At 48.5% G+C, this 19,539-nt stretch overlaps 1 protein-coding gene across 1 annotated transcript in view; it reads left to right on the forward strand.

Moving 5' to 3' along the window:
• The window catches only part of LOC122387704 (synaptotagmin-15-like), a 95,203-nt gene that overhangs the window by 71,397 nt on the left and 4,267 nt on the right, over nt 1-19,539 (forward strand). The window lies entirely within an intron of this gene.

Consider the following 19,539-nt stretch of genomic DNA (forward strand, 5'->3'; position numbering starts at 1 on the left):
CCGACCGTCCTCGCCTCACTGTTCGCCACGAACGCGGGGTCGCGGGCCAGTGGTGACCGCACAACCCGGAATGACCGTCGCCTACGGCCACCGGTTTCGCGCACTGCGGCTGGGCAGCGGGCCTTTTCATACCAAGCGACCGCGCTTTTAACCCGCGCCCCGCTGGGGGGGGGGGGGGCAGAATCTGCCCCCTCCCGTTTTTCGCCAATAACTTCTAAACGCGTTACGCCAGCGACGTCAAACTTTCGGTACCTTATCATACATTAATTTGACACGTTCCCTGAAAATTTGAACGAAATCCGTCGGAAAATTTTTGAGAAATTGACGTTTCAGTGACGTCATGTTCGCCATTTTCGCCTCAAAAACGGCAAAAATTCAAACGCCGCTAACATCTTCATTTTTAAGGGAATCAAGACGTAACAAAAAAGGTTATGCGTGATTCCACTTTGTCTATCAAATGGCTATTTCGGTTTTTTGAAGATTTTGGAATGGATTTTGACCCATTTTTTTTTCTTTAAAAAACTGACTTTTTTGGGAAAATAATTATAAAATCCAAAATTTGAGTTTATCAAAAAACCGGAATACATGTCAGAGAAGTGGTCTATGTGCACCTACATACCAATTTTTAGAAGAATCGGTTCAAAAATGTGGGAGTTATTCAAAATTTTATGACGTCACGACACACAAAAATTTTGAAAAATGATTTTTTGGAAGTTCTAGACCTTGTACAGAAACAAAAATAGCATCATTCGATTCGCCGTGAAAAACTGCATCAGATAGACACCTTTTTAGGCCTTAAGAACCAACTTCAAAATTTGACCTCACTTGACCTGACCTTGACCTGACCTCGACCTGAAATTCATCCAGAGGTGGTCCATATCACTTATTGAGTGTGCCTATTGAATTCTATGAGTAAAATGACCCATAAAACACGTGTCGCACATGCCCTTTACTATATTTTGTTTTTGGTGACCTGACCTGACCTGACCTGACCTTGACCTTGACATTTGAATGACATTGTATGCAACGAACATTGTCTCGTTAGTCTAAGAACACGTTTTGGGCAATCAGCCTCAGTCCATTCTTCGGCAACTACGGTGCAAGGCCGATACTGTAGAAACTTGCATTTTGTACCCTTGACCTGACCTTGACCTGACCTACCTCTGACCTACTTAAGCAAAAAAATTTGGGCTCTTAAGATCCGCCTTGTTGAGAGCTTTCGATTGCCGTTTTCCCCGTCTTTCTACGACAATCGGTTCGGAAGTTAGACGGGGGGGGGGGACAGAATCTGCCCCCCCCCCCAGCAGGGCGCGTATGGCTGAATAGCCCAGCGGGGCGCGGGTTAAACCAGCTGTCAGCTGCCCTTTAAAGATCTCGACCCGGACAGTTTTAACCCGGTAGTTGCTGGGGTATTTCGCCACCCACCGTTTGCTGGGGGGGGGGGGCGTTAAACGCCCCCAGCCGATAACTCGAGAACCAATAGGCGCAGCGAAACGCACGAGGCGGCAAACGAAAGAACGCGACAAGACGCTTCAGATGAGTACTTTTAAGTTGAATTTGGAGGTCACAGCTCGGGTCAAGGTCAGATCAAACACCTGAAATCGGGCTTTCAGTAGCATGGACTTCAGGACTTCGCGATGGGCGCCTCTCGTCATAAACCCTGTCAAAACGGTGCACAATCCATCATATAAGGCCTATAAGAGTGTCAGCTCCATGTAGGGGTCAGTCAAGCATAGGTCAGGGTCAAGGTCAGACATGTGCGTGGATCTGTGGGATGGATCTATGATCTCAGTGGATCTCGAAGCAAAATACAAGTTGGGATCAATGATCCCACGGGATCCGGCGTGAAAAATACATCTTGGATCTATGATCTCATATGATCTGACGATAAATTAAGAACATGGATCATCATATCATATCATCATATATTTAGGAATACATCCATAAAATGGGTTTTCAGCGTTCCACGTCATGTAACACAAGTAAAAGCATTTTCCTATTAATCCACATTGGCATCACCCTTTAAAAGGCATCTGCGATACACTTTTTAAAGATAGGAAGAGAAGACGCGTTTCTCGCACTCGGCGGTAGCCTAGTTATTCCACGCTCCGACGGGCAAACTCTGTGCGGGCCCGCGGCACCTCCAGCTCGCCGTCACGTGTCGCTCTCGTTTCACGCACAGACACATTAGAGCGGTGGGTGATGCGTGAGCGGAGAAGCTCAGGGGCGCTCTCGACATGGTTCAGGTTGTACATGACGCACAGGTCACGCTCAGTTATCATGTCCTCGATCACCTGCCATCCAAGCTCTCGCAGTGTCCCGGAAATGTGTTCACGATAGCCAAGACCAGTGACAATGCGGGCGCCGAAATTCATGCATCTCTGAAGTCTGTGCTTTTGGGTCTTTGTGCAGCTTCCCCACACGCACATGCAGTACTGCAGATGAGGGAATACCAGTGTCTCGACCAACAGCTGCTTTGTCTCACGCGGCACACGACGCTGCATTCTGGCCAGCCCTATCAGAATGCAGTAACCCGCGCACCGACGGGGGTCTGCGCCAACTTCGTACCGACGGGGGGGGGGCGGATGACCGCCCCCCCCCCGAGATCTCGATAACGAAGCAAGATAGCGACAAGCGGTAAACGGCATCGGATACGCACGGACAAGGTCTACAATTTTTACTAAGGTCATTTTCAGTTCAGGTCAAAGATGACGTCACAGGGGTCGAAAAAGTCAAAATGGCGGCGCTAGATAAAGGGAGAGTTTTTCTCGAATAACTTTCGAATTAGTCATGATAGGAACAAACTAAGGGCATCATCGTGATCCTCTCGTCAATCCGCATCGAATGATATATATGTTGACCTCGAAAGGTCAAGGTCAAAGGTTGACCTCAGGTCACGTGACCTCGAGGTCATCATGTATATCATTCGATGCGTCTTGACGAGCTGAACACAATGAGACCATCCGCGTGGCTGTATCTTGTTCCTGTACGGAGTTATTGGCAAAAAACCTTTGGTGACCTTTGATGACGTCACATGACCTTACAGCTGCCCAACAGCAAAACAGACCTCAAGGTAGTGAAGGTTGACCGTATATGAAGTCATGTATGGTATATGGGGCTATTCCGACCCGTTTTAGTGGTAAAAACAGGGAGTTGATTTTTCCCCCATTGACTTATAATGGGGAGGTCGCGAAATTGACCTGACCTTAGGTCACCGACATCGAAATTCCGAGATATACAATTTGTGGCTACTATTGACCTAATAACATCCTGCGACTTTCAAAGGCCTCCGACATCTACTGTAGCTCTGGCACGGTGACAAAGTTGCAAAAAAGTGACTTGAGGCTGGGTCATTCAAAGTGACCTGGTGACCTGACCTTCAAAGTTAGGAGGTTCAAACTTGCACACCATGTGTAAAATTGATGAGGGAATAGTCGTACCAAATTTCGCCTCAGGGGGGGCGGATATCCGCCCCCCCCCCCGTCGGTGCGCGTGAGTAACATGAGCGAGTGATCGCAGCCACATGCTGCTCCCACGTCAGGCACGAGTCGATGTTGACGCCTACTATGCATTTCAGACCCCATGAGTATTGGTGCCAATCGGAATTTCTTTTCTTGGAATTCCAATTTTTGTCCAATTCCAATTTGGAATTTGGACGGAATTCTTAACATTTTTTGGAAATTAATCGGAACACAAGGCCTTTAAAATTTAAAATTTTAAAACGGAGGCCTTTAAAACGCTTTTAAACACTTTTAAAAATTTACGCAAAAAATGCAAAAATCGTTAAAAATTGGAATAGCCCCCGCTTTGGACAAAATTGGAAATTTACTTGGCAATTTCTTGGAATTGGATCGGAATTGGAATTGAAATTTCATGAAATTGGCACCACTACCCATGAGACCCTGTTTTTCGGCGATAATTTATTTAATATTTATCCAATTGGCTTCAAATTTTCGCAAAACACATTTCAGCTCAAGCGCCGATTTTCGCTAATATGGTCTCTTAACAAAATGTCAATTGTTAGTGTACTTGTCGTTGCCTCGTAATGTTAAAATTAGCTCCGTAAATCCGTCAGTGGAGTAGAGGCTATCCGTACGTAGGCGTGACGTCACAGGCACGTGACCATTAAGCTCCGCCCTCCCGGCGGACGGAGCGGTGACTTTGGCCGGTCAGTCGGATGCGTGGAGCCGACGGGGCAGTAGCTGCGGGACCCAAGGCCGTATGCCGGACCGCGGCGGCTCGCATTGGACGTGGCTGCCTTGCGGTTGCCGTTGCAGTAATAACGATACAACAGGAACTAGCGCTCGTAATTAGCGCATTAGCCTTCGTTATTGCATTTATCGCAAAATAACCTGCACCTTGTCAATCAATAAGATATACCAATTTTAATACTAAGTTCAGGGCTAGTGACTGCATTTTTGCTTGATTAAACGTCATTAAAAAACGCCGTTGATGTCAATTGACTGTGAACTGATGCAAGACGTCGGTCAGCCTACGTCAAATTTGCAAGACATGGTAAACAGTTACACCGTAGCATTTAAGAAGTGTGGTTGAAATATGAAATATATTATGCTTATGCATAGAATATCTATGGCGCTTATGCGTATCCTTGAGATGGATTCATGTGATTGCGGTGCAACATGAACACCTGCAGAAGTCAGAACTAACCCATTTTATAATTGGCTAGATTGAGGTCACCGGACTGACTTGACCCCAGGCTTTCGTGTTGAACTGCAAATAATTAAAATACCTATAAGTAAGTAACCTACTGCCTCACTATTGGAGAGCTTGAAAAGTTATTTCAGTTTCACAAAAAGACGCGATTTCTTTGCTAGCCTATGCGCTTGTTTCCCTTATTCTGATGTCACATTGCTACCATGCGCAATAAATCGCACATCACATTTCTGCTCCCTTCTCAACGCTTCCCGAATTACGAACACAGCTCGTGGAGCGATGTCTTAGCTTAGGCAATCGGAAGTGCTCGCGATTAATTATCCTACTCTGTTGTTTTCTGCATAGGTATAACAGCGTCTTCAGAAACAGCAATTGACGCAGGCCCAACCATATAGGTAGATATTTTCGAGCAGTGCAGAGGCTACGCATGATGTCATAGGTGACAGAATAGTGGCATGGCCTGACCATGAGGTAGGCGCTAAAATGTGCATTCATTCAGATATTCAGATATTGCATGACTCAGCTCTCTATTTAATGTTGGTTCTGGGGAGGTTAATATCCTCATTATGATTATTCTTCATAATCTGAGCTGGATCGGTGTTGATATACCAAAAAGAGAGAAGCGGTTACCAACTCCCCCAAATGAAGAGCAAGCTTTCGCTCAGACACTTCCTGTCGATTCCATGTATGTTTCCAGTGCGCGGCCCCCGTGCGACCTCTCCGCGGTGCTGCCGCCGACTGAGCCGGCATAGACCCAGCGCGCCGCGCGGTCACGGCCAGTGGGCGGAGTTAAGTTGGGCCCGGCGCAACGTGATTGGCCAGCGCTCCCATCCAATCCGCCGCGGTAGCGAACGAGCCTCTATCCGGGTGCAAAATCAAATTAGCATTACGAGCCTATGACAAGTGCTCTAAATATTGACATTTTGTTAAGAGACCATATTGATGAAAATCGGCGCTTGAGCTAAAATGTCTTATGTCAAAATTTCAAGCCAATTAGACAAAAACGGAAGAAATTATCGCCGAAAAACAGGGTCTCATGGGGTCTGAAATATGTACATTAGTAGGACCCTCGCCGACTGCACAGGCACGACTTCCGACTCGCCGAATTTGACGGTGAAGTTGACATTATCATTTTGGCGTGAGGATCTCAAGATAAGCAGTTCGGTCTTCGAAGGGTTTATCTTTAGCCTATTTTGCGTGAACCAGCAGGGAGCTACAGACAGGGTTTGTTCTACGCGGCATTTAAGCTCTGACAGGTTTCTTGGCGAGTCTGAATCTATAAACTGGGCATCATCGGCGTACATAACAAGCCTCCCATGCGGCACGTGTTGTGACAAATCATTGGAGAACACCAGGAACAACACTGGGCCCATTACATATCATGCCCTGCACCACCCCATGCGTCACCGGCAGCTCAGCACCCGATCCACCTCTAACTGACTGCGTGCGGTCGGAAAGCCATGCACGGAACCACCGGTCATCATCTATGATCTGAGTGGATCCCACCATGCACCACATTTGAAGCCATGTTTTAAAGGGTTTCTATGCCAATAAGTGACACAAAACCATGGATTATGACGTGCGATCACATAAAATCACTAAAACAGAACGTTTGTGAGTTGAAACAAGTGCTTTTTTGGAATATATGTGTTGACAAAAAATAAGTGAGGATCTATGATCTCACTGGATCTCAAGCAAAAAATGAGACTCGAATCTGTGATCCCTACTGATCTCTCGATAAATTACAGAGCTGGATCTATGATCCTGTCGGATCCGAGATCAGGATCCGTGGGATCAGATCCCAGATCCATTTTCTCGGATCCATGCACATTAGGGCGACAGTTATTTTCTGATTTTTTGAAAAAGCAAAAAGGCAGCTCATTTTACGGTTCCATAAAGCATAAAAATATCATATGCAAAGTTTCATCCAGATCGGATTATATTTAACCGTGCCTCCTCGAACTTGAATGTGTACGCTTTTAGCCATTGGGCCAGCAGTGTAGACCTTTCTGGTATGTAAACCATAAGCAGCGTTTCTCAGCTATTCATAACGATGCAATCATAAAACAAAAGACTGTGGTACACGAAAACTAGTGATGCATTGTAAAACGATAAAAAACTGAGATAAGACTCAATGCGTCTTGTGGCAGCTGGCAAACTTGGACCTCCTGACGAGTCTGAGCATCTGCGTCGAATGCTATCGCTCATTACTGCAGATTCCGGGTGACGGTGCCTATATTAACGTTCGGAAACTTTCCATGGTGTGCCTCTACCGCCTGCAGGTTGTACTACCTCTGGTCCCATCCTTGGTGAGGGTCAAGTTGTACGTTTCCATCAGAGCGACGCCACGCTCGGCGAAGTCGTTCAACACCGTGATGCCGTTGGCCTTCCCCGCTGCGGCGACATAGCGGGGGTCGTCATGCCGCTCGGGAGGGTCGGGCTCGAGGAAGCCGTCGTCAATTCCAAGAGTGACGAAGAACGTCCGCGACGATGTGGTCACGAAGTTTGCGAGGGTCTTCTGCGTCAGGTTTGCGCTGAGATCAACGTCGGCCCTCTTGGTAAAAGTCCTACGAGCCCTCGTTCGAGGCGAGGGCCTCAACAATGGCCCGCCTTCCATGCAATGGTAGGGGCTCTCGTCAAAGAACGCCAACGGGACGAGGCCGTCACTCAGATACCACAAGTGACGTCGGGCGAAGCCGCTGAGGAGCGTCTTGGCGAGGGACTTGTCCTCGTACCTGGCCAACGTCTTCAGAAGGGATTGGTCGTTCTTACGGGCCGATGTTGGGCTCGGCGCGGTGTACCACGCGGAAATGTAGACCGACACGGCAAACTTGACGAATCAACGACCAAGAACGACCTCTCCCCTTCTGATGAAACCCCCCTAAGAACGACCTCTCCCTTCTGAAGACGTTGGCCAGGTACAAGGACAAATCCCACGCAAAGACGCTCCTCAGCGGCTTCGCCCGACGTCACTTATGGTATCTGAGTGAGAGCCTAGTCCCGTTGGCGTTCTTTGACGGGAGCCTACCAATGCATGGAAAGCGGGCCATGGTTGAGGCCCTCGCCTCGAACGAAGGCTCGGAGGACCAAGCGGGCCGTCGTTGATCTCAGCGCAGACCTGACGCAGAACACCCGCGCAGACTTCGTGACCACATCGTCGCGGACGTTCTCCGTCACTCTTGGAATTGACGACGGCTTCCTCGAGACCGACCCTGCCGAGTGCCGAGTGGCATGACGACCCCCGCTATGTCGCCGCAGCGGGGAAGGCCAACGGCATCACGGTGTTGAACGACTTCGCCGAGCGTAGCGTCGCTCTGATGGAAGCGTACAATTTGACCCTCAACAAGGATGAGGACCATGGGCAGTACATCGTGCAGGTGGTGGAGACTGGAGGCACACCGTGGAAGGTTTCCAAACGCTAGCAAAGGCACCGTCACCCGGCATCTGCAGTAATGCGCGATAGCATTCGACGCAGATGCTCATATTTTTTCAGGAGGTCCAAGTTTGCCAACTGCCACAAGACGCATTGAGTCTGATCTCAGTTTTTTTTAATCGTTTTAAAATACATCACTAGTTTTCCTGTACCACAGTCTTTTGTTTTATGATTGCATCGTTATGAATAGCTGAGAAACACTGCTTATGGTTTACATACCAGAAAGGTCTACACTGCTGGCCCAATGGATAAAAACGTATACATTCAAGTTCGAGGAGGCACGGTTAAATATCATCCGATCCGGATGAAACTTTGCATGTGATGTTTTTATGCTATATGGAACCATAAAATGAACTGCCTTTTTGCTTTTTCAAAAAATCAGAAAATAACTGTCACCCTAGCACATGTCTGGTCAAGGTCAGGTCAACCGGGTAGGCACATATCCCCAAAAATCAGAACTGATAGTCGCAGTCTGTGACACATGTTTTATGGGTGATTGTGGGCGTGGAACGCGATGGTGACATTCATTTTATCATATGTGTACGTGTTTGGTTAGAAAATTTAATTTAAGAAATGCATGTATTATGGTCGTGAAGAAGTCACGAGAAATTGCCAAGATTCAGTTCAAGCTTTTGGAAAATACGGAACGATAATCAATAATCGAAGATAGACATTTTATTGTTCATGGTATTGGCAGTCTAATGGCTTTTACGGCATGTCTGTATGTCTATTTTGTGATTTTATATCATTTTTTGAACATTTGCTGTTTTTGGTCGAAAACCCAGAAATCATGACGTCACTAAAACCTCGATATCTAAAAAAAAAATCCGACCGATTTTTTGAAACTTTTTCACAATAAACTTCAATCTATTTCATACAGGAATAGTACCTGGTGCCGCTGTGGCATAAACTGTTTTCAGATGTGACAGGGCCTATTTTAGCCCTCGCCGGCACGGGGGGGGGGGTGAAGCAACCCCCCTAAGGTTTTTTTCGCGAATAAATTGCATGAAAAGCGGCCGATCGCGACGAAACTTTCAGTACCCTCGCGCTGATCAATCTCACACCTACCCGGAAAATTTCATAACCCTGACCTAAATGACCTTTCACCTGTGACCTATTTTCTGAGACCATGTTTGGCCGGAATCGCGGTTCAGCGTATGTCGGCTGGCATTAGCCGCGCGTTTGCTGTCTTTTCGTTGTTTCAAGCGTTCAAACATATGATTTGATGTTGCTCCCATGCATTTGGGTGGATGTCAAGGTCACCTAAAGGTCAGGTCAGGTCATTGACTTTGGTGACCTCGGTTCACTTTTTCGAGTTTTACATGTTTCTTGGCTAGTTTTTGGATCTGAATTCGAATTTAGAACCATTTGAACATTTACGAAGTAGTTTTGGTGTAAGGTAGGAACGTTTTTTGGCTACTAGTCGTTTATTGTTTTCGTTTCGAATTTTCGACCTTCGCATCGAGGTCGTTGTCAAGAAACATATAACAATGACAATAACATGCATCGTGAACACGTTTGAAAATAGTACGGTCATCATATCTAAAAACGTGCAAGTAATCCCTCCAAGCTATTTCTGACCTGAAACTCTGTACCCAAAATTAATGAGGAAAAAAGTGTATTAATAGATGAACGAATGAATGAATGGCTAACTGACGGACTGACTGAAGGAAAGAATGAATAAATGAATGAATGAATGAATGAATGAATGCAGTACATGAGACACACAAACAGGCTGTGACACATTAAAAATACATGCTTAAAATCTTTGATTGCTTGATCGTCGGATCTCGTTGCCCTACCAGCACTGGTCCCATAAAGGACTGAAAGCGGTGCCGTCTACAGGGTGTCCCATAAGTTCGTTCTCACATTATGTTTGCATGTGAAACAGAGTACATTGCGTTTTGGTATATTTATGACCCCTCAATGTGCTCCCCATAGGCAAACACATGAATACATGCTGCGGCATGCCAACCGGCATGTTTGGCTGCATAGCAGGCTTAAAGTTAACCCAGACTGACTTGACATGCGCCGTGAGCTCCTCGTGGCTGGAACAGCGCTACGCTTCAACGAGCCTCAACTTCAGCATAACCAACAAATTTTTATGAAATTTTGATCCGATGAGGTGCCTGGCATGTGATCTTGCCACAAACGCCTGTCACAGTCTCCTTGCACCGCTTTTAAGCTTTGCTTGACCTGTGCACTGATGCACTGTCTTGCCTGAAGATGGGCCTACGACCTCCCGGATGCCATTTTCTCCTCTATAAATGTGTTCATACTCGCGGTTCGAGTTCAGCTTGAGAGCTGAAATTCCTCCTAGATGTTCTTGGAAAAGCATTCTGCTTCCCAAAACTGTTTCCGGGTTGCCACTTGTAACTTGATCAACTCCAGAACGCCTATAACCCCACAACACAGTGACCCTGGCCTTTTGCATAGGAACATAACGGGACGAAATGAAGGCCTCCTCCTTCGCCCTTATGGGGTTGTTTTCGGGTTTGGACGGGTGTTTCATCTTGAACGTGGACTAGTTAGTCCAGATGACCTGGTTGATGTCATCAGCCCTCTAGTTTTGTTTAGCCTCAGGCATAACGAAACTCATGTTTGGCCATTTTAAGACGTTTTTGACTGTTTTGAGCCCTCCGGTAAGCAAAGCTTAAGTCACCTTGAGTTATGTACCCCGAAAGAACACTCTTAGACAGCTGGTAATCCATCCTGAAAAGTCTGTTTACCAACTTTCTAACCCTTTGACCTTTTTGATGGCCACTTTGGCGCCACACAGTTTTGGCCACTTGGCTCATTCCTGAGGGCTGGCTAGAAAGAGGATCAACTTGCAGTTATTGACTCCCAACAAATCATCGGCGTCACTTGCTGACTGTGCGTCCAGTTAGCGATGGATATTGGCTACAGACTGGTAGGCCTCAATCACCCTCAATCGTCGCGAATGGTCACGTGCTGACTAAATACTGAGACGTACCCGTATCGGAGACCTCTATGTTGCGGCGTTAGCCGTCTCTGTAGGAAGCGGGCTCTCTAGCAAAAACTATTTTGTCTACAGAAATTAGCTACTGTGGAGCATATTTCTACCAGCCATGGCAACCATGTAAGCTCAGTTACGAACCAATTTCAGCGTGCCTTTAAGCAAGAAAGCCTAAAAACGTAAAATTTAGGTGAGAACGAACTTATGGGACACCCTGTACTCGGTTGATCGTGTCGTTTTTCTTGACGTGTATTTGGAGCGCTTCTTTCGTGAGTCGTTTCGTTAAAGAAGAAAGAAGCGCTCCAAATACACGTCAAGAAAAACGACACGATCAACCGAGTAGACGGCACCGCTTTCAGTCCTTTATGGGACCAGTGCTGGTAGGGCAACGAGATCCGACGATCAAGCAATCAAAGATTTTAAGCATGTATTTTTAATGTGTCACAGCCTGTTTGTGTGTCTCATGTACCGCATTCATTCATTCATTCATTTATTTATTCATTCTTTCCCTCAGTCAGTCAGTCAGTCCGTCAGTTAGCCATTCATTCATTCGTTCATCTATTCATACACTTTTTTCCTCATTAATTTTGGGTACAGAGTTTCAGGTCAGAAATAGCTGGAGGGATTACTTGCACGTTTTTAGATATGATAACCGTACTATTTTTCAAATGTGTTCACGATGCATGTTATTGTCATTGTTATATGTTTCTTGACAACGACCTCGATGCGAAGGTCGAAAATTCGAAACGAAAACAATAAACGACTAGTAGCCGAAAATACCTTGTATTAAGATGTCTAGTCGTAAAAGCTTGAAATGTCTTCAAAGTCTGAAAAGTCTGTCTGAAAAGTTTTGATGTCTTCGTAACATGTTACGAAGCTGTCAGAGGCGGTTGACACGTACTACGAATACACATCACGACCCCTACTGGTTGACCTGACCTGACCCGAGCCGACCTAGCCTAAATGCATAAAGGCATCATCTGTGATCAAAACTAACACGATATTCGTGATCAGCACCCCGAAAAACCCCATAGCAATCACACTTAACGACTTTCTAAAGGGTCCGACTTTTCCGACTTTTGGGTCATTGACCTGACCTGGAAGGTCAACCGATGACCTATGACCTTAAAATTGGGTATCATCGGCTTCCTCTCGTAAAGGGCAGCGGGCTCGTTTTTATCCGCAAAGCTCTAGCTCGATCAGGGGCCAAACGGAGGGGAGGGGGTCGTACCAACCCCCACCCCTTGTGCCGTCGAAGTACGCAAAATGGCCTGTGCCGACGAGGGGTAAGGCACTGATGTGTAGCGGGGTTTCGCGGCGTTGCGGGGCTAACCGGGCAGTGTCTTTCGATAGAGAGCAATAGAGAGCAAGAGAGCTCCATCGATGCGCTCCTAGAGGCCCTTCACTGTACAACCCCTTCGCGAACCCGTTCCGACTCTGACTCTATCTTCCGGGGCGATCAATCATCGGAAACACATAGGCCAGGGTTAGGGAATGGGATGATAATAAATAATAACCCATTATCCTTGATCACATTGACATAAGAACTCAACTCTACATAACCCAAGGTCCCACTCTCAAACAACAGCGCCCTTCCTAGCTTGAGGGTCATCTCCCACCAGATATATGTATCAATCATTCGTCCATTTATCCATCCCCTTACAACCCTGCCATTCGTCCACTTATACCTCGTAATTTACCAGAGCTGACCATCTCCGGTCCCTCCCCTTTTTCCTAACTTCCCCCGGTGGTGCTAGGGCGCGCGCAAAGTCGTTATCGAGTCATTGGCCTTAAATTTCATTTAACCATTATCCCTTCATAACCACAATGTTCCGTACATCAGACAAACGCTTCATAATGCTCACGCTACACAATTAGAGATACGACCCACCACAGATTTCGGCACTCGACCCTCGCCTTACGTGACTTATTGCGGTCCATCCCATCACCATGTCGAACTACCTACACAAAAAAAAAAAAACATAAATGTCCTTCGGCCAGCGGTTCCGAGACTACGGCTCGCAGGACACTGTGTAGTCCGGTTTCCGCGGGGGACTTATTTGAAATTTGAGACCGGGGCTGGGTAACTAAGGTCCGTCCGGGCTGCCTGCGTCGTCTCCGTATAGCCGCGGTTTTCGGGCCAGCCCCCGGCGACCGAAAGGGATTAGTCGTTCGTCGGCTTTACACGAATCCATGACTACCAGTTATGCCAAATTGCCTATAAGAAAACGAAAACTAAGCGTACCTCGGCCCGCGGTGGGCTTATCTAAACTTTGAAACCGGGCTGGGTAACTAGGTCCGTCCGGGCTGCCTGCATCGTCTCCGTATAGCCACGGCTTTTGAAACAGCACCGGCGACCGAACGGGTTAGCCTCCGTTGGCTTCACACAATCCACGACTACCAGCGTTATAGGTGCCCGAAGCCCTATCTATCCGTTGCTGGTAGTTAAGCTGTCGTCACAGACCTACCCGAAATGACCGCTGCACGGCCGGAGTAAATCGACTAACAGCGGGGTGGCCAGTACCGACTTACCGCGATCACCCGACTCGCATGCTTTGGTATTTAATGTTCACCCCCGTCCTGCAGCATCACACGTTTCTTCGCGGGACCTTACTTAACCGGCGGCATACGTCTCCTCGCTGGGACGCCTGGGGTCCTAACCATCTCCGAAACTACCTACGTCGCTTATCGAATGTCATCCTGCGCTGATCACTCAATGGACCGATAGCGGACCTAACCTATCTTTTAAAACCGGGCGGGGTCACTAGGTCCCTCCGGGCTGCCTGCATCGTCTCCGTATAGCCACGGCTTTATGGGGCCCGCGCCGGCAACCGAACGGATTAGCCTTCGTCGGCTATGCACTCATCCTCAATAATCGATCCTCAACTCGCTCTCACCCTTTCTCTTCACTTCGCGACTTATTGCACGTATCCAGGGCTTACCCAAGCGAGGCCTACTATTTAAGTGGGGTCTATCCGAGCTGAGCTTCATTCAGGAAATCCGATTCCTCTACGTGTACAGTCTTCAATTCCATTTCACTCGCTTCTCATCTCCCTCCTAACCCATGGCCGCGTCGGTGGACTTTCCACGCACAGGGGCGTGACGTGCATCATCTATCTCCCCGGTTCCGTCCCTTGCAGTGTCCCCAGTGTCCATGTGGGGTAAAGTTACAAATATTTCGTGTGCGGCAAGGTCTATGTGTGCTCCTTATATTCGGACCGCTGGATAGGGTAGAGCGCCAGGAAATCCGCTGGCGAGGGCACTTGGGAGTCAACCGGAGAAGCTCCAGTATCGGTTGGGCTAGGGAGGTCCCGTATGTGTTGTGTATAATCGCTATCATTTGGACCGTGGGATAATTTGGGGAGGATGGAGTGCCAGGAAATCCACTGGCAAGGGCACTTAGGAGTCAACCGGAGAAGCTCCAGTATCGGTTAGGCTAGGGAGGTCCTGTGTGTATTGTGTGTAATCGCTATTGTTTGGACCGTGTGATAATTTGGGGAGGATGGAGTGCCAGGAAATCCACTGGCAAGGGCACTTAGGAGTCAACCGGAGAAGCTCCAGTATCGGCTAGGCTAGGGAGGTCCTGTGTATGTTGTGTATAATCGCTATTGTAGGACCGTCGGATAATTTGGGGAGGATGGAGTGCCAGGAAATCCACTGGCAAGGGCACTTAGGAGTCAACCGGAGAAGCTCCAGTATCGGTTAGGCTAGGGAGGTCCTGTGTGTATTGTGTGTAATCGCTATTGTTTGGACCGTGGGATAATTTGGGGAGGATGGTGCCAGGAAATCCACTGGCAAGGGCACTTAGGAGTCAACCGGAGAAGCTCCAGTATCGGTTAGGCTAGGGAGGTCCTGTGGGTGTTGTGTGTAATCGCTATTGTTGGACCGTGGGATGATTTGGGGAGGATGGAGTGCCAGGAAATCCACTGGCAAGGGCACTTAGGGAGTCAACCGGAGAAGCTCCAGTATCGGTTAGGCTAGGGAGGTCCTGCATGTGTTGTGTATAATCGCTTTGTGCACTGTGTACAATCAACAGATAAAGAGAACTGATCGTTGTAAATTACTCTGACGAGCCAGACACCTTGAAAACGACCGCTTTCCCGACTGTGTGGCTGGCATATGGCCTGTTATGTTCTATCCTCCGGTCCCTGCCCTTCATCACTTGTCACACTCGTATTACGATATTTACAAGTCCCATTTATTTACATTCTCCCTGACACAACGCTTTTCATTCCTTTACATGCCAAATTTTACGAAACGTTCTGGGACCAGGCCGTCCAGCAATTGGAACTCACACGCCGCGCGGTGCGGCACAAAGTCGCGTCGTCCCTTTCCCGACTCCCCACGGTGCATAATCCCCTCCGTCCGCTTAAATCACAACGGGGCGCCAGACGACTGAAGAGGGCCCACGTCGGCACGCGTGTCGCACTACGCGCATAGTTACATAATTGATCGAAATCGAATTGTGAAATTAAGCTACCTAGACTGAAAGTCCCAAGAATAAATTTAAATACCTAAGCTGAATGGCCTAAAATATTGCGGACGACACCTAAAAGGGGAATATAATGTGGCTCACATAGCAGTAACGAAAAGGGGGGGGGGGAGTACTTGAAGGATTTAGGGACTAGGTGCGCACCCGTGTTCACCGCGTGACCTTACTTGAAATGGAGTCGCTGACATGATGGTCGTGACCGTCCAGCGCCCGGCCAGGCGGCCGGAGCCGCCGCCGGCGCCGTGATGCCAGCCGCTGGTCTCTCGTGGGCTGTCCACGGTGTCAGATGTGAGCCGAGAGCGAAGAGCGGCGTGGGATCCGTCGTCCGAGAGAGCGCCAGAGAGCGCGGAATGCGTCGTCCGAGAGAGAGCTAGAGAGCGCGGAATGCGTCGTCCGAGAGAGCTTTTCAGTTCCGTTTCATCAACTTATACTTCTGATGACGTCATACTTCAGAGGGCCGGGCAGCATCACCTTGTCCAATCTCCGTCCTCCATTCTCAGAAGCTGCACTCGGCTCCGCCCTCGAAAGTTCGTGATTTGCTGACAAAGTTCGGTTCCCCTCCGGCCATGGCAGTCGCACCCTTTCACGCAGCGACCGGGTGGAATTCGCCGCCGGCGCTCACGGCGCCTGAGGCGCCAGGTGGCGGGCCTGGCCCTCTGCTCCCCTTGTTTTGAAGTCAGGTCCGGCCAGATGTCCTATATTTTGTCGTTGGCGACCGAGTTCCATTTCATCCTGTTTTCGTACAACCCGGGTCGGTCTCCGCTCCCCTTTCTTGTTTTGGTTCAAATCAGGGCCGGTCTGCACTCCCCTCTCCTTGTTCTCTGGCGGGGTGCCGAGCGTGGGACAGAGTCTTGTTTTCCAAAGGCTAAACTGATTAATGGCTCGAGGCTGGCAGAATGGCGCGTTTCGGTATGCTATTTGTTGGCTTCAGATCCGGGTTCTCATGAAGTGGGGTGGTCATCTATAGAGGACCCCTGTTTGTCAGAGCCTACTGCGCCGTCTGTGTGGACGCCAGCTGGGACGGAGAGAGGGTATCACAGCCGATTTAGCCGGCTGACCGTGTCTGTGCGGCGCTCGCAGATGGCCGTGTTTCAGCTTGTGGCACAGCTTGCAGTTCAGCATGAAAGATGAAAAAATGTAACGCATCTGCGTTACATTTTCAGACCTCTTTTTATAGTCGCGCCCCGCGACTAAACGTTTGAGAGCCCGCTTCTGCCGTGCTATTTGGTGCCGTTTCGTCGTGTTTCTTGGTGACTTCTGTGACGAGAGCGGGTGGCCGTCTTCTAAAGGATTGGTAGCTATTTCAACAGGAGTGTTCGGTTGGGGAGGATGGCATAATACGAGCTTGGATGATTGGGACATAAGGAGTGCGGGTTTTTGTGTCATTGCACAGTATTTCAGGCCATCCTTACATTTCCAGAATTAAAAACATTCACGTACTATCCCGTAATACACCACCAACTACACATCAAATTATTTGCGCGCAAAACAATGGAAATTGAATGAAACCATTGAAATAATTAACACATGACAATACAAAAAAATAACATTGGTACATTTGGTCACTATAATTCAGATCAAATTAGCGATAACACACCGGTGCAGATTGTGGTATGCCAAAGAAGTGAGCACGGCACCTGATGGTGGCTCCATGAGCCACGACAGCTCCGGTCCGGGATGGCCGCGATGACGGACTGGCGGTCGTCCGCGATTTGGTCTCGAACCGGCCGGCTGCTGCTGTAGTCGTGTCCCAGTTCCGGATTTCCCCAGTCTCGTAGTTGTAGTCGTAGTCCTCGCCGACCATCGATGTCGTACGCAGCTGCCCTGGTGAGCTGTCAGAGCTGGCTATGATCGGCCCAGAACTCGTCGTCTGTGACTGAGCCTGGTTGAACGTGGCTTCCAAGCTGTTTCTGCTGGTCTGGTGGCCGCAGAGGCTGCGCTCTGGTGTAGACTGCCGATGATGGTTTGGCTGTCACATCTGGCGGCAGGTGTGGTTCCACTGCAGCCTGCTCCATGATTACTTGGCTGTGACGTTGAGAACATCGCTCCGGCCTGCTGCAGATCACATGATCGGTCTCGAAGTTTGGGAAATGGGAGCCACCTGCAATTGATGAACGGCGGATCACCGCCTGCCAGTGCGGCGGGCGGTCCAGAAATCGGCCCGCAGACTGGCCCGGTCCATTACAGCTGTCCATTTTGGTTGAAACAGGCAGCATTGAGGTGTCCCTGAATGGTCGTGTCTAATGATGCTTCATGGTTGTAGTTGTCGTCACCATTACTCCGGTTGCCGTCTGATTTTGTCGTCACAGACGTGCGATGTAACTGCTAACAACATTGTAGTTTTGGTTCTATTCGTGTCTCCTTCTCCTTCTTCCGGTCTTCTGTTGTTATTTATTTCCGGCGTTGCCTTCATTTTGAGTTCCATTGGGCACTGGCTGTCAGGCAGTCGCTGTTGATGACTACCTTTTTTTCTGTTCTTCTGTCGGCGTCTCTTCTTCTCTGTGCTGCACGTTTGCTCTTCCAAATGGCTTCGTGATGTTACAGTTCTTCAATCATTTGCATTTTACTCTTCTCAGCTGTCGTTTCCTTTCTGTGATTGCATGTATCCATTGCCATTTAGTATCAACGTCGTTTCCATCGGTATACTACTTCAATGTCTTCTTTCTCGCCGTCACTCGGCTGTGTGTTGTCCTTCTTGTTCTTATCGCAATTCAGCTTTCCATACTGCTTCTAAAACGTGCCTCAATCATTTACAATCTGCGCTGTCACCTTCATTTCAGTATGCTGCGTCCTATTGGTGACTTTTGCCTTCTTCAATCCTGATTTTCATTTCAGCACATTCAATTTCTTCATAGCGTCGTGCTCAGTCGTATTTTTAGTACGTTCATTGGGTTCGGCAACATACATGACTGCCTGTTCTGTAACGGGGGTTTCCGTCACGGAGAACGGCTCGTGGACGGTTGCCAGTCTCCTGTCAGTTCTCTCCAGAGGCGGGTAAGTCCACGGGTCACACATAGGTCACTGCACCTTTTTGGTATAGGATGGGTACAATCTCTTAAAAATTGGGTTAAAATGGCATCCTCGGTGTGATTACTCTAACTTTGGATCACGGGATTTCACTCAAGGTTAGGGTTCGCTAGATGTGAGCCACATAATTTTAGTTAGCGATACCTGTAGCCGAAAAAAAATATACCAAGCCCGCTCGCCCGTCACTTAAAATTGATCCTCGATTTACCCTTATCGCTTCATGATATATACACCCTCCAGCAATCCACGCTTTCTGATTTCAATCAAATCAATTTAACCCGAGTAACGCTGCACTGAGTGACCAGCTCCCACTGCATCTAGCTCAGACATAATATGTTTTCTCACTCACGCTCGCATTTCCTCTGAAATTTTAGCTTTGGGTTCGGCAATGCACGTCGGTCCACCGACTTCATGTTTCCTTTGATTGATCCTACCCCACGTTGGGTGCGCCAAATCTGTAGCGGGGTTTCGCGGCGTTGCGGGGCTAACCGGGCAGTGTCTTTCGATAGAGAGCAATAGAGAGCAAGAGAGCTCCATCGATGCGCTCCTAGAGGCCCTTCACTGTACAACCCCTTCGCGAACCCGTTCCGACTCTGACTCTATCTTCCGGGGCGATCAATCATCGGAAACACATAGGCCAGGGTTAGGGAATGGGTTATTATTTATTATCATCCCATTCCCTAACCCTGGCCTATGTGTTTCCGATGATTGATCGCCCCGGAAGATAGAGTCAGAGTCGGAACGGGTTCGCGAAGGGGTTGTACAGTGAAGGGCCTCTAGGAGCGCATCGATGGAGCTCTCTTGCTCTCTATTGCTCTCTATCGAAAGACACTGCCCGGTTAGCCCCGCAACGCCGCGAAACCCCGCTACAGATGCAAATACATAGGTTGACATATGTAGAGCAAACCCTACTCGGCGGTCTTTGTACGTAGGTAC

The sequence above is a fragment of the Amphibalanus amphitrite genome, unplaced genomic scaffold (genome assembly GCF_019059575.1).
Source record: "Amphibalanus amphitrite isolate SeventyFive unplaced genomic scaffold, NRLGWU_Aamphi_draft 000295F_arrow, whole genome shotgun sequence".
NCBI lineage: Eukaryota > Metazoa > Arthropoda > Thecostraca > Balanomorpha > Balanidae > Amphibalanus > Amphibalanus amphitrite.